The 15,593-nt window shown below is 42.1% G+C and overlaps 1 pseudogene; it reads left to right on the forward strand.

Moving 5' to 3' along the window:
* Window positions 1-729: 729 nt before the first annotated feature.
* Window positions 730-3,045, forward strand: LOC148293152 (uncharacterized; annotated as a pseudogene).
* Window positions 3,046-15,593: the final 12,548 nt, after the last annotated feature.

A 15,593-nucleotide genomic window follows, 5' to 3' on the forward strand; every position in this document is an offset into this window, starting at 1 on the left:
AACCAATCCATTAATCTAATTGAACTTGGGAACTTATTTGCTTGAGTTACTTATTTCTTTCTTCCTTGTTTTATGTTCTTTGTTTTCATTTCTGTTTTGTGTAGGGAAACTAAATTGGATCATTCAATCACCAATCCCTGTGGAATCGACCTCGCACTTACATACGCTAAACTACCAACGGTTCGTGCACTTGCGAGTATCACAAGTTGAGGATGCAGCTTAATCCATTTTGGTGCAGCTGAAATCTACACAACATTTAGGGTTTATGGGTTTGTATGAAATTTGTTTAGGGGTTTCTCTGAAATTGGTTTAGGGTTTAGGGGTATCTCTGAAATTGTTTGATTCTGATGATTCCTTGTTTGAAACAGTGAAGGAGTGTGTTATTTGTTCTTTGTTTGAAACTGCTGTTATTTGCTGTTGTTATTGGTGTTGTATTGCTATTTTATTGTTGTTGGATTCCCTTTTTAGTGTCATTATATTGGCATCGTAGTGCTGTTTTATTGCTAGTTTATTATGGTTTTATTCCAGTTCCATTGTGGGTTTAATGGTTTTGGCGATTTATGCAATTGGATTCTGTGTCTGTTTGTTGTTTTGTTTCATCCAAAGAAGGGAAATTGTAGATGTTCATTTATAGTCTCTACATTAGGCACATGAATCTTTATAGTTTGTTTTGCAGTTGCAGTAGCTTTTGTTGGAAATTTAATATTAACTGATGGTGTGCAGGGAAATATGGTTTCAAAATTGAAGCTGATGATTGCTGAGGAAGAAAAGTTCCAGGGAAAGGCGTTGTCCCTTTCCCATACAAAGACCGCGATCAGCACAATTAACGAGAAATTGAGTCGGCAACAGTTACAAAGGTTCGAAGACAGCTGTTTTGGTCATCTATTACTCATTGAGGAGCTTAAGTGGACTTCACAAATTGTCCACGGCTTGTTGTTGAGGAAGGCTGATCCCAAGACAGTTTCGCAAGTCAATGGGATAAAATTCATCGTTGGCAATAAGGTGATACGATTCACGGCGCAACAATTTTGCGTCATGACAGGGCTAAGGTTTGGAAACCTGCCTTTCATCCTGATTGCAACTAATGAGAACTGCTAATTGAAAAGGAAGTACTTTTGCGACGATAAAATTGTCACCCTTTTGGAACTAGAAAAAGCCATCCTCGCCTGCGCTGATGAGGAGGATGTATTGAAGCTTGGATTTGTATACTTTGCTGTTTTTGTGCTGTTGGGTAGTGAAAAACATGTCCACATTGACATACAATACTTGAAATTGGCGGAAGACCTTGAAGAGTTTGTGAAGTATCCATGGGGTGCTGTTTCTTATGCCAAGACAAATGCCTCACTTTTGAGGGCACTTTGTGCGGATTACCAGCGAGTAAAAGTGCCCCAAAAAGCTACAAAAACAAAAAAATCTGAAAAGAAAGCAAAGACAACAGCAAGTGGTAGACCAAGAGAGTACCACATCAAAGGTTTTGGCTTTGCATTTCAGGTAAGCATATTTCCATTAATGTATAAGTTCAATTTCATTTGTTTTCAGTGATTTACGTTTTATTCTTCAAACTAGATTTGGGCTTTTGAGGTCTTCCCAGCGTTGGCTGCACTGCATTTTGTCATGCATGAAGAGAATGCCCACATCCCTCGTATACTACAGTGGAGGACCAATACTTCGGCTCGTTTTCATGAGCTAATGAGCCAAGTATTCGAGAACCGTGAGGTTAGTTATGTTTTTAATAATAATGTTATGCATATGAAAATATAATAAGTTTACTGATATGTATTTTATATGTGTAAATTGCAGGTTAATGTGCAACTTATCCGCCCAAGTGTAATTTACAAGCAGCAGCCCTATTGGACTTGGGGTGACAGTGTTGCGAACAGTGAAGACATTGTTGAATTATTTGGCAATGACGTCGAAGAAAAAACCAGCACTTCTGTTGAACAAAAAGATGATGAATTTGACAAAACTGCTACCCTTTCGTCGTCTTCTAAGGTAAGCATGACATTTTTTCAATATATACGTCATAATAAACTTAATGGCTCTGCTATATAATCAGTATATAGTAAATATATAGACAATACAATACCAAAACAGTAGCTGTATTTGGGTTATATTTTGTGAGTAATGTAACAGTTGCATTATAACTGAATGCAGGATAATGTCCCGTCCACTAAGTTACGCACTTTGAAGCGTGAGTTTCAAAGGACAAAGGATGAATTGGCAAAGGTAGCCAGTTCAAATCGAGCGCTTCAAAATAGAGTGCATGACTTGGAAGAAATGGTACGGAAGGAGAAGTTGAAACATGAGAAGGAGCTTGAAAAAAATAAAAAGTGTGTGGAAGATTTTGGCAAGACCCTCACTTCAATGGAACACTATTTTAAGCTGGAGATAGAGCAGTTGAACAAACGAAATGGTGGGTTCAATGAACGTGGGGAAGGACATGAGGAAGTCGGTAGTCCTCATATGAATGAAGGGGGCGACAATGACATGTCGCCCTTACATGAATATGTTACTCCGACTACAGAACCGGCAGCAATGGAAGCACAAGTCCCCGGTGATGGAGCCGAAGCCTGCGCAGCCATGGAAGTCCAAGAGGCAGAAATGGGCGCTTCAGTTCCTCACATTCAAGTGCAGCAAGAAGCTGACCAGCCAGAATCTGAGCAGCCACAATCTGAGGAGCTTCCTACTCCGGAAAATGTGGATGGGTGCGGAGAAATCTGCCAAAAACTGTTGTATTTGTTAGAGGATTGGAAAAAGGGCGAGATTATGCTGTCGGGAGGTCAGATGAATCCTCTCATCATACCCAATGTTATTGTGCGTGGTGATGACGAAGGTAGTGCCAGTGTTGAAACAGATGTTGTGGAAGGTAAAGGGTGTAGAAAGAAGCGACTAGCGCAGACATTGTTGAGTCCATTTACCGATCCTTCCAGGAAGAAGAGGATGATGACTGGTTCGGATGTGGAGGCAACCCTGCCATGTTTTGATCCAACTAAAACCCTGCCCATTGAAGATGTCAAGGCAGTAATAGAGTTTTGCACTGCCTAGAAAAACGATATAAGGTTAGAGTTTTTTACCTGCAAAATCCAATTTTCATGTTATTTTAGTATGCACTGATATACCAATAAGAAAATGTAGCTACCTTTAATATACATGTCTCTATTTGTCATCTTCTGGCAATGTTCCAATGATTAAATGATTACAAAATTCACCGTTGGAAGTTTGCGTATTGTAGTGCGGAGGTGCAGTTGGAATCATGTGCAGTGGGCTCGGACTTTTTCTACAAACTTCTAGATGATACGACATAGATTAGCTCCAGGGTAAGAATTTGAACTCTACTTCATTACGATAATTCAATTCAATTATTTTTTTCCTGTAATGCACTTTCAATATCTTTACTTGCTTTCCTAGGAGTAGTGTTAGATTGTAAGGAAAATCCATTCATCAATATATCATACGACCCTTGATTTTCAAGGCGCCTGAGCACCATCCTTGTTGTTCGTTCACTCACCCTATATATCACACGACCGTCGCTCCCTGAGCAGCGCGCCGGAGCACCGCCCAAAACCCACCACCAATACCATCACTCAACTGCCTTGTAGTTCAGGCCGTGAACCTAACAGCCGAGACCAGTTCCTCTCTCGGTTACAATCGTTTGATTAAGAAGGCGAGTTCAAACAGGCGCACCACTTATCCATCCAACACTCATCAACACATCGACGCACGGTAGACCGTGCTGGCACGCCCGCGCACAACCGCACCGCACCCAAAAGTAGGAAACCGCGTGTCAACGCACATCCCCTCGGCCCGGAACTCCAGGCCGTGAGATTTGCGCGGCAGACACTTTTGGCACGCCCAGTGGGACACTTGTCAAAACTTTATGGTGGAAACTAGGGCACATGCAAAGCTCAAAAACAAAGCAGTCGAAATGACTTCTGAGACTCCTGAGTCCACTTCACCAATTACCGAGACCGAACATACGGTCGGGATCTCGGCCAGTGTTCCAGTAATGACGGATCGTACGGCCGAGTCCATACAGGAACAAGCAGTAATTGAGGATTTGATGTCCAGGCAGGCTTGCTGGATGGAAACATCCTTCATGGCCACGATGGACAGATTCTCTTCAGAGCTGCGAACGTTTTTCCAGGAGAGAATGCCCGCGACTTCGCCCGCAACACCCCCTGGAGCCGGACATAGAAGCCAGGAACGTGAAAGGATTGAGCCATACGGCGAAAGCAGCAGCCTTGGCGTCTTTGCCCGTACCCAAGCGTTGGGCTACGGCCAGCATTCTTTGCCGCCGACCAACAGCTGGGGGCAGTCCCAGCCCACGAGGGCGAGTCCCGGACCAACCCATCCGGCAAAGACAGCATGCGGCCCACTCCACGTTTTAGCCAAAGCATTTGGACGGCGTAGCCCTGTCGTGTCTACAGCCGAGAAGTTCGGCCCAACCCATACCTCGACCGAACAGGCACAGTCCGACCAGAACGACGTGATTGGGGAGTCACCACAACCATACGATCAGAATGGCTCAGCCGCGGCGCCACTATTACAAATACGCGAGCCGGCCGTTCTAACGACAACGCAAACACACCTAGGTTCCCATTATGATACAGATCAGCAGAACCAGGTGACTGTACCTCGATGGTCAGCGGACCGAGTTTATCTCGATTGAGCCCACAGCGTTCCACTGAAACTACCCGGCTCGGTCATAACGGTCGAGCCCGTTGCTCAAACGGCCCGGCAAGATTGGCCGCGAAACAATGCGCAGCGAAGCAGGCCGTGTCAAGGGTTTCAGTTTGAAAACATCCGGCCTATCGTGAAAGACGATTTAATAAAGAGAGAGCTGGGAGCACCAGATTACCCAAGGCCGCGCCTGTCAAAGGAACTTAGCAATGCGCACGATTTATTTCCTAAGGTTTTTTGGGCACGCCGTATCTCAGAAATTTCGGCCGTGGGTATAACTCCTTATGTCTTGGCCAACGGCCATGACCCTGGTAAAATATCAAAGCAGAGGGTTCGATTTCTTCAAAGTATCGGGCAGCATGGCCAAGAGAAGAAGGACCACTCGCAGATGAGGCCCAGGAGTTCAGAGAATTCAGAACAGTCGGAACTCGACGCCTACAACTCGGCGCAAGTTCAAAAGAAGATGGCGCCAAGGACCTACGACAAAAAAGTCAAAAAGAAGAAAAGAGGAAGGTAGGCGAGCAAGGTAAGCAAACGGCGCGGTCAAAATAAAGCAACAATATACATCTAGCTTTTCAGAAAAGAAGGCCCTTGTATTTAGACAAAAAGGGGCATTACTTACAAACAGAGAACGGCCAGCCACGGCCGAGATAAACAAATACTTATATATTTGTCTGGTCTTGAAACAAAAGATAAACTATGTGGGCAGATAATTTAAAAATGTATGTGAATTTTTATTACATCCCAGAAAAGAAAAAGAAAAATAGTTAAAATGGCCGCTCTTCACCCGCCTAGACCCCTTCGCTGAACATTCCCCAGATCAGGCAGGTGATCCTCCTCCAAGCAATGTCCCCACCGTTGATGTCCGCCTGCCATCTCGCTCGAATCAGCTTCCGCTCGGCCAGGGCCTTCTTCGTCTCAGTCGCTGCTTTGAGGATTCGCTTGGCCGAGGATTTCAGCTCGCTCCCGGCTGCGACCGCGCCATCTCGGCGTTGGAGGATGAGATCTCGGCGAGCCTGGAGCTCGGTAATCTGGGCCTCAACCTGCGCAAGCACTTCATTCTCTCGTTGGACGACGAGGTCATTTTCTTTCAGTCGGGCCATTGCAGGTTGAACTTGTTCTTTAATCACCTCCAGATCCTGCTCGAGCGAGCTCCCCTCGGCCATCCGCGTGACAGCTTCAGCATACCGGCTGATCATCTCCTCGCCTTCGGCCAGACGGGCTTGCAGTTCATCCAGTTGAGCTGAGTCAAGCAGACCAAGCGCCATGGCCGTATCCAAGCAGGACCTAAACTCCGTAATCGCCCCAGCGGCGATCATTTGCCGAACATCAAGAAGAAGGAACTCTCGGAGCTGTTCAATGACGGTCTTGGAATCCTCGTCCAAGGGAGTCGAGGCCGAGCTCCCCCCTTCCTCATGGAGGCTGGCGTATAGCTCCTCAAGATCATCGGAGGAGGTGGCCTCCTAAACATAAGAGGGAGAAGGGGTAAGAGATAATTAACTAGAACACTGGAGGAAAAGCTTGAAAAAAGGAATAAGGTCTGTAGGTTCTGGAAAATCGCGAGCTCAGGAGGGATTCTCTAGTAACCTTGGAGGTGCGAAAGTTTGATGGGTTTTGAAGGTTGGAGAAAAGGGTTTTTGACAAAGCTTGGGCGTCTGAGAATTCTGAAAGCGTAAGGAGAAAGCAAAGAAGTCTGGGTTTTTATATTGGCGCTAGAATTCGAAACGAAAGTGTGTGTCTCTCTCGAGAGACGTAACGTTCTGTCAGCACGCTCAATAGGCGCAACGACGTGTCAAAAGCCCAGAGGCCGTCTCTTCCTCTGACAAAACGAAGCGACGCCCTGGGCAATGATGGCCTACACGACGTGCTTGAGGCATTAAATGCGCCGACTAGCCTGCACATTTAATGCCCCAGTTGTCAATCACTTCAGAAAGGAATGCAAAGGGTCCATCCCTTGGAATCCATTCGGCCCCTACCCATGCCGAGGCCGAAGAATCTAGGGATGTGGGGGCAATGTTTGTGCCTGATAAATCACGGCCATAAGCTGACCGAAGGAGCCCCTTCTCTCGGCCCTGGCACTTGTTCGTAAAGCTGAAACGCGGCGTTTCGTCAGGGTATTTCGCCTTCCTAAAGACAGAAGAAGAAATGCTAAGGCATGATCATCTCGGCCTTAAGTGCAGGCCGAGGCCGAGGCCGGGCAATTTCACGGCCAGAGGCATTAAAAGCAAATCATCACGTGACAACAGGGTCCCAGGCTTCATTTAATGAAGTAGTGCCTGTTTAATGCAGCAAACCCACTGGCCACAAATAAGCATTTAATGCACGAGGGAAGGTGGGAAGTGACTGAAGTCAGGATTTGGTGGTGAGGATCAGAGTGATTAGACGTGGACATTCTCACAAGAATTCTGACAGCTTGAGATATTGGTTCACCAGCTATCCAGGCCATAAATGCGTCTCCACGGCCAGAAGCTCAGAACCCACGATCAAGAGCGGCGGCCGAGATTCACCAGGATTTCTGGGGTCACACCACCATACTTCACGATCCCAAATGTCAATTGGACTGCCCATTTGCTCTAATCAAGCTTCACCATGCAGATTTTCAGCCTCGATTACTCCTCCAGGAACTCTCCCTATAAATACAAGGCTCGAGCTACATTCAAAGGGTTCAACACCAAAACAAAGCCTCCCACGGAGCAACTTATTTTTTTCCTGTAATGCACTTTCAATATCTTTACTTGCTTTCTTAGGAGTAGTGTTAGATTGTAAGGAAAATCCATTCATCAATATATCATACGACCCTTGATTTTCAAGGCGCCGGAGCACCATCCTTGTTGTTCGTTCACTCACCCCATATATCACACGTAGGGGTGGGCATTGGAACCGCAAAACCGCAAAACCGAGCTGAACCAAACCGGAAAAATCCAAAAAAAATCGAGTTGACCAAAAAAGTCAAAAACCGAAAAAAATCCAAACCGAACCGGTTCAAACTGGTTCCGGTTCCGGTTGTCCACTTCATAGAACCGGTCCAATCCAAACCGGTCCAGTATAATTAATTTTATATATTTTTATATATTTATAATATATATTTTACACATGGCTCTTTTTTATTGGTTCTATATAACGTTACAATAGGCTTGCATGCACAGGATCAGCACAAAAATTATAACCCGATTAGGTTTTCATTTCTTCTTTCCTTCTCCAATTTCGTTCTCTCCTTCAGGCTTCAGCCGTCGAATCGAAACCCTTTTGACAGAGGCCCTGTGTGTGCCAAACCTGTCTCAGCCAAAGCTCTCTCTCAGCCAAAGCTCTCTCTCAGCCTTCCTCTGTCTCATCCTCTCTAACGAAGGCTCCGGTCCAATCCCCTCTGCGCAAAATCTCCTCTCAGGCAAACCTCTCTATCAACCACGTCTCTGTCAGCCAGCGTCTCTCTCAACCTCCGCTTCTCTCTGAGCCGGCACCTCTCTCAGTCGCCACCATCATCACAGGTAAGATTGTCTCTTTTTTTTTTTCTTTTTTTTTTTTTCTTTCCCCCTTCGAATCTCTGCCTAACTCTATCTGTCAATTTTAGTTTATTTCTTCACCTAGATGGCGTGTAGTACTTAGATTTGTTACTGTCTGCTGTTTGCACAGGATTTTTTTCAAATTGATTTAGGGTTGTGGTTTCAAATTGATTTAGGATGTTTTGTTGTTGAAGGGAGGCTGGGCATACTGAGGGGCATAGGGAGGAGGGTACTGTTGGGCGTAGCCCTTAGGAGGGGGTAACCTATTCCAGTACAATTTAAACCCACAAAAGTGAATTAAAACCCAAAATCAGAACAAAACCCATATTGAATTCTTCAAGCTTTTATATCGATCTGAACAAAATCAAGAAGAAAAAATTATTAGGAAAAGAAGATGTGAATTGCTTGCTTACCTTGAGGTGGAGGAACACCAACAGGAGGCTGTTGTTGGTTGTAATAGCTCATTCTTGGTGGTGTTCTTTATGAATTGCTGTAGTAAATTAAGCCCAAAAACTCAGAAAATATCATATCTTTTTTTTTTCCCTCTCCTTGTGTTCTCAGCCTTACTCTTTTGGTTATGGAAGAGTTGAGAGAATTTATTAATGGGTGGAGAGTCAGAGAGAGACAGGCTGGAGCAGGGGTTCATTTTAAATACTTTGTTTGGTCTTTTTTTTATTGAAATAAAATAAGAATAAGAAAGGCAGCAAAGGATGAATGCGACATCAGAGTTGTTTTTGGTTTTTTTTTTATTGAGGTTTGATTAAAATAAAATGGCAGCCCTAGAAATTTATCAAATTGATTCAAATTTATTTAGGTTTGATTAGTAGCAGTTCGTGCAGATTAGCAGGAAATTTCTGGAGCAGGTTACAGCTTCCAGCAACAGTTTTGCCACTTTCTGAGGTATTCTTCATTTCTCTCTCTCTCTCTCTCTCTCTCTCTCTGATTTTGATGTGTTGTCGAAAATCTGCAGATTTTTTAATTGTTTTTTCTGGATATATTTCCTCTGTTTGTAATTGTTTTTATCTGCCAAATTCATACTATAATCCAATCCAGAATGCTGCAAATCATGAAAAGGAACTGTTTTTTTAAATTGAGGTTAATGCTGCCACTTGGATAATGTTTAAGTTTCTGTTTTTTTTAAAAAAAATTGAGGTTAATGTTTCTGATTAATTAGTTGTGCTTAGTTTGTGTTAAATACGTGCTATATATGTTGGTAAAAAAAAATTAGCATGATAATGTTTAATTGGATTGTATAATGTGTTTTGTTTCTTTTAGTTGGATTATAATGTATTATATAATATGTATGTTTCACTAATGTTTTAATGGGTTTATGTTTTTTTATGTAGATATTATGAGTTCATCCACACCTACCAAGTGTGCTCAAGCTACTTTTCAATGTTAAGGAGGAATTTAATGAAGTTGGATTGAATTTGAGTTGTAACATATATTTGGACTGAATTTGGGTTGTATTTGGCTTGTAATTTATTTTGGAATTTATTTTGCTGAAGTTTGATTGAATTTGGGTTGTAATTTATATGTTGTTGAAGTTAGATTGAAGTTGGATTGTATTTTTGTTGAAGTTGGATTCATTTTGATGTGTTGAAAGCTTGATGGAATCTCAAATTTTTGGTATTTTAGTATATAAATGCATTTTGGACAGGTCTGGAAAAAATGTTAAAAATAAAATTTTAGGCCCAGCAAAAACCGGAACCGCAGGAACCGAACCGGAACCGGATAGGTTCGGGTTGGTTTGGATTTCTATCTAAATTTTTGGCAGAATCGGTCCAAACCGAACCGATCTGTAACTTCGGTTCAGGTTCCAATTTTTAGTGAAAACCAGTCCAAATCGGACCGTGCCTACGCCTAATCACACGACCGTCGCTCCCTGAGTAGCGCGCCGGAGCACTGCCCAAAACCCACCACCAACACCATCACTCAACGACCTTGTAGTTCAGGCCGTGAACCTAACAGCCGAGACCAGTTCCTCTCTCGGTTACAATCGTTTGATTAAGAAGGCGAGTTCAAACAGGCGCACCACTTATCCATCCAACACTCATCAACACATCGACGCACGATAGACCGTGCTGGCACGCCCGCGCACAACCGCACCGCACCCAAAAGCAGGAAACCGTGTGTCAACGCACATCCCCTCGGCCCGGAACTCTAGGCCGTGAGATTTGCGCGGCAGACAGGATGCAGCACAACTCGACTTTGAACATGTTCAGGAATAACCCACATTGCGTGAGGCTGTACCGGGTAGATGCTATTTGAATAAGCATCCAACTAGATATTCCGAGTATAATACCGAGAAGCCTTCGAGTATACATTTAGTTTCAAGAAGCGGAAAACTGCAACTACATGCTTGCAAGGTAGCTGCTCAAGCTGAAACTTTCTACAACTACAACTGTTGTTCGTCAAATCCACGAGGCCGTCCATATCACCGTCCAAAACATTAAACTGTACGTTATTTAGTTTAATGACATTCATCCTTGCAGCATCCTCCAACCTATTCCTCAACTTCTTCTCGCCAAAATTGGGGCATAATGCTGTTGTGCAATTCATAGCCAACTCGTGACGTTCGGTGAACCATTTCAGAAGGAGATTAATAATTTCCCCGATCAAATGAACCACTGGCAGCATCCTTGCAAACCTAAGGACTGAGTTTATTGACTCCGCAATATTTGTTGTCATTACATTGTAGCGGTGTCCATCCATGTAAGCTCTAGACCACTTATGTAACCCTGCCTGTTCAAGATATTAAGCAACATGTTCCTTTATCTTGATCTTCCGAAAATGACAATCAAACTCAGCAATGGAATAAGATTTTACGGCTTGCTCAAAGTGCATAAGTATTTGATACGCTTTTTCAACTTGCAAGTGCGTTTCATGTTCCCCTTCATATGATAAAAGCATATGCCATGTTACACTGTTGGAAAAACTTTGTTCCACACATTCTCTATGCTAACATTGCGATTAGAAATGATAACAAGATTGGGACACTCACCAATGGCTTCATGAAGTTTAGTGAAAAGCCAATACCATGATGCATCCGTCTCCAAATCCCCGATCCCAAAAGCAAGAGGATATATATTTCGATTGCCATCGAATGCATTTGCTACAAACATAACACCCTTGTACTTAGATTTTAAATGAGTAGCATCCACGGCTATCACTGGGCGCATGGAAGAACAAAACCATCTAATACATGCGCCAATTGTCATAAATAAATACACAAAGTGATTGTTCTCATCAGTTTGGATGTGTGTCTTTGTGCCGGGATTCATACGCTCCAATTCATAGTAATAGGCTGGAAGGATATAATAAGCCTCCTCGACTGATCCTCTAATGGACAATAGAGCTAACTCCCTTGCTTTCCAAGCTTTCGAATAATGGATGGTGAAACCAAAGTTGTGTTTCACATCTCTCATTATGTCACTTGGTGTGTATATTGTCCGAGAATCCTTCAACTTCCTTTTAAATGAAGTGGCTACAAGTGCTGCGGTTGCTTGACGATGGTTGTCATGTACGAACCTCAAATTACATTCATGGACAGTTGTACACCTCACAATCATGAAGTTGTATTCTCTAATTCTCGATGCTTGGACCCGCCATAGGCATGGACGTTGACAACAAACCACAATCAACCTCTTAGTGCAAGAGAATTGCACCTTAAATTCAAAGTGGCCTCTCAATGCCGTCAACCGTAACTCCGTCAACAATGCTCCCTTACTAGAGAAAATTTGCCCAACTGTAATTTTCGGATTCCAATCACTTCCCGAATACCCTGTGTCCAAATATGCTTCTCCATCATTTACATCGGCCACATTTTACCGGTTCTGTTCACCCATTTGACTCAAATAATGTTCACGACTGTGTTCAGATTCTCCTCCTAAACGCATTATTGGCAATTGGGCAGATGTGTTCAAGGGGCCCAAAATAGGAGGGGCAGAGTACACTGACACTTCATTTCTTTCAGTACCATTATCACCACCATGCATCTCCTCCACAGTGCTAAAATCAATCATATCCATAAAATATGTCCCAACATCACCTCCCACATCAGCGACATTTGTAATATTCCTAGTTACTTCATCGCTTTCAACAATGGCCGCTGAAGAACGACCCATCCGACTACTATCTGTCGTCATATGCATACTATCTACTACATCATTTGTCAGTCCATTATTTTCTATACTCACGAGTAAGGGAGCTAGCTTTGAAGGTGTTACCTCACAGTTGTACTTCATAAAAAATTTGACATCATCATCGTCCTCAATCTTTATGTGCTTCCACTCATTCGAGGCCACCAAAACTGAGAACTTTAAGTAAACCTTGTCTTCCCTGCTATTTGTATTACCAATCTGATGCACACGATTCAACAGTTTAGCAAATGTGATGGTCCGTGGAACTATTAAGCCTTTTGAGTCACCCCCTTCGTAGTTGCACATCTTCTTTGAGGTTACCCATTTTTCATTGTAGCAAACCAGAATAACAATTGTCTCCATTTCTGACCATGAAAAAAATTATTTCATTAACACAATACAACCACAATAACCAAGCAAAATACAATGGCAATATAACGGCAACATAACATCAATATAACAACAATATAACAATAGTATAACAGCAATACCACAGCAAAATAACAGGAACACAACAGCAATACAACACTAACACAGCAGTGAACAAGGATTCATCACAATCACACTATACCAATCCACTACATCGAATGGAAAATCCAAAGTTTCAAGATTCACATATCCAAAGCAATCTAAATGCAATTGGTAAAAACCCAGATGGATGAGCATGAAAATTCAAAATACCTAACCCAAAGCAATTACAACCAAAACCAATTTAACAGAAACCCAAGCAATGAAAATCAAACCAATTTCACAGAATCCAACAGATATTAAGAAAATAACCATCAACACTACCTATTCGAGGTCGGCGATCCAGTAGAGCTTCAACGTTGCAAGCAGCTATTCAGAAGACATACCTAAAATATGGGGCCGAGGAAGGGGTTTGTGATTCAGAACATAGAGCGAGACAGAGCTGCGTGAGAAAGAGAGAGAGAGAGATAGACAGACAGACAGACAGACAGCTGCACTAGAGAGAGAGAGAGCAAAGAGAGAGACAGAGAGCTGCGCTAGAGAGAGAGAGAGAGAGAGAGAGAGACAGAGACAGAGAGACAGAGAGAGAAAAGAGGGATGAGCAAGCTGAGAGAGAACCGATTTCTGAAAATGTGATATGCGTCCAATAAGTGGACAATAAATATATATTTATAGGTGATAGTTGCAAAAAAAATGGGGAGGGGTGGTATTTTCAGAAAAAAAAATATATTATAAAATGGGTGGCATTTTGAGCTATTTCCCAAACTTTAAATCAAAATGAAGAAAATTGATGAAAGCAACAAACAACGTACTTGTTGAAAGGAGAGAACGTCAGAGCCGAACTTGGACTTGTTAAAATCTCCCTCGATAGGTGGAGAAATATCCGTTGATTGCAGAATTGACTTTGTGGTGTTCTCTTTATCCTGGGGACTTCTCCCTTCAATTGGGTATGCAAACCCCACCAGGCCATGGAATTGCAATTTCACGAACTTGGACGTCGTCGAAGTCGATGAAGCGAGAGTCAACCCGCCCAACTGCTGATTAGGAGAATTATAAGGAGAAGAAGATGAAAGCGTATGATGTTTCACGCGTGTTTTTTTTCCCTGACTTTATAATTAAACATGTATTATCTAAACCGGGGTGTGTGGGTTGTATTAGTTAGTCAGGTAAGGAGAGTATTAATAGTCCAAATAATTTAAAATAGTCAGGTAATTAAATAATACAAGTTGACACCAAAAAATTGACATGAACTATTTACTCATATTCAAAGTTTAATACAGTATATTTGATTAATTCAGTGGCAATTAAGCAACAATTTTTTGTTAGAAATGTTTAAAAAAAAAATAACTAGGGATAAAGAGCACCAGTTCATTTTCTATATTATGTTAAGAACATTTCCACCCATTTGTCATGGCAAAGGGCAAGGGGAGGCAAGTTACTATTTATGTGAATAGTGCCAGCTCTTGCAATAGGCAAGTTGAGTTTCCACATATTGCCATGACAAAGGGCAGTTACTATTCACTTTAAATTAATTTTATTTTTTATACTTACATGATTAATTTGGATAAGATTTTCGGTTGCCAGGTGTCAATATTTATTACAAAATTCACATCTCATATTTTGGATAAAATTTTTGGATAAGATTTTCGATTGTCACGTATCCATATTTATTATAAAATTCACATCTTAGATTTCATATAAAATTTTCGGTTGCCACGTGTCTATATTTATTATAAAATTCACATCTTAAAATTCGAATAAGATTTTCAGTTGCTACAATTGTGCCATGTGTCATCTCTATCTTCTAAATCTCTCTATAAAACCACAGCCTCAACTCACAACAATCATCCATAAATCCTCTCTATCCTTTCATTTTTCAAATCTTACAAAACACATTTTACTTTCAATGTATTACACGAGGAAGTTGTTGGAGAGAGCCGAGCGAGAAAATGAAGAAAGAATGCACAAATGAGCTGAAGAAGAAAGGGAGTGGGAAGCAGATGATGATCAAGTTGCCATGGCAGTGGGTATGCTCGATCAATCAAGCCAACACCACCGTGGTTCACAACCCGGTCGTGGCCGGAACGTGGACAGACGTAGGCACTCTTGGGGTAAGAATCTCTTGGAATATTACTTTATCCCAAATTCGTTGTACTCTAGTTTTGATTTTCTAGGGCAATATAGAATGCAACTTCATTTGTTCAATAAAATCATACATGATGTTTGCAATTACGACGCACACTTCTTTCAAAAGTATGATGTATTGGGGTTTTTGGTCTTCTCCCAGAGCAAAAACTTACAGCTTCTTTACTGATGCTGGCATTTGGTGCATCTGCAGACTAGGTGGATGAGATTGCTAGGATGGGTTATCCATTATCCTAGAGAGCTTGGTCAGATTCTGTGATGCAATCGAAACTATCTACACGAGGGATTATCTCTGCAAACATACGCCTAGGGACCTCTAAAGGCTTTTACAAAAAGCCAAGGCTCGAGGTTTTCCAGGCATGATTGGAAGCATCGACTGCATGCACTGGCAGTGGAAGAATTGCCCAACTTCCTGGCAAGGGGATTATGGGAATAGGAAGGGCCAAAAAAGTATCATTCTAGAAGCCATTGCATCACACTATATTATTGAATGCTTTCTTTATATAAAAGACAAGAAATACAACTAATTAAGAAATAATACTAATTCAATAAAATACAAGCAATACAACTAATTAAGAAATGACACTAATTAATAAAAGACAAGCAATACAACTAATTAAGAAATGGCAACTCCATCAATACAACCTGGTTTTCATCA

This window comes from Prunus avium, chromosome 7 (assembly GCF_965620075.1).
Source record: "Prunus avium chromosome 7, drPruAviu1.hap1.1, whole genome shotgun sequence".
NCBI lineage: Eukaryota > Viridiplantae > Streptophyta > Magnoliopsida > Rosales > Rosaceae > Prunus > Prunus avium.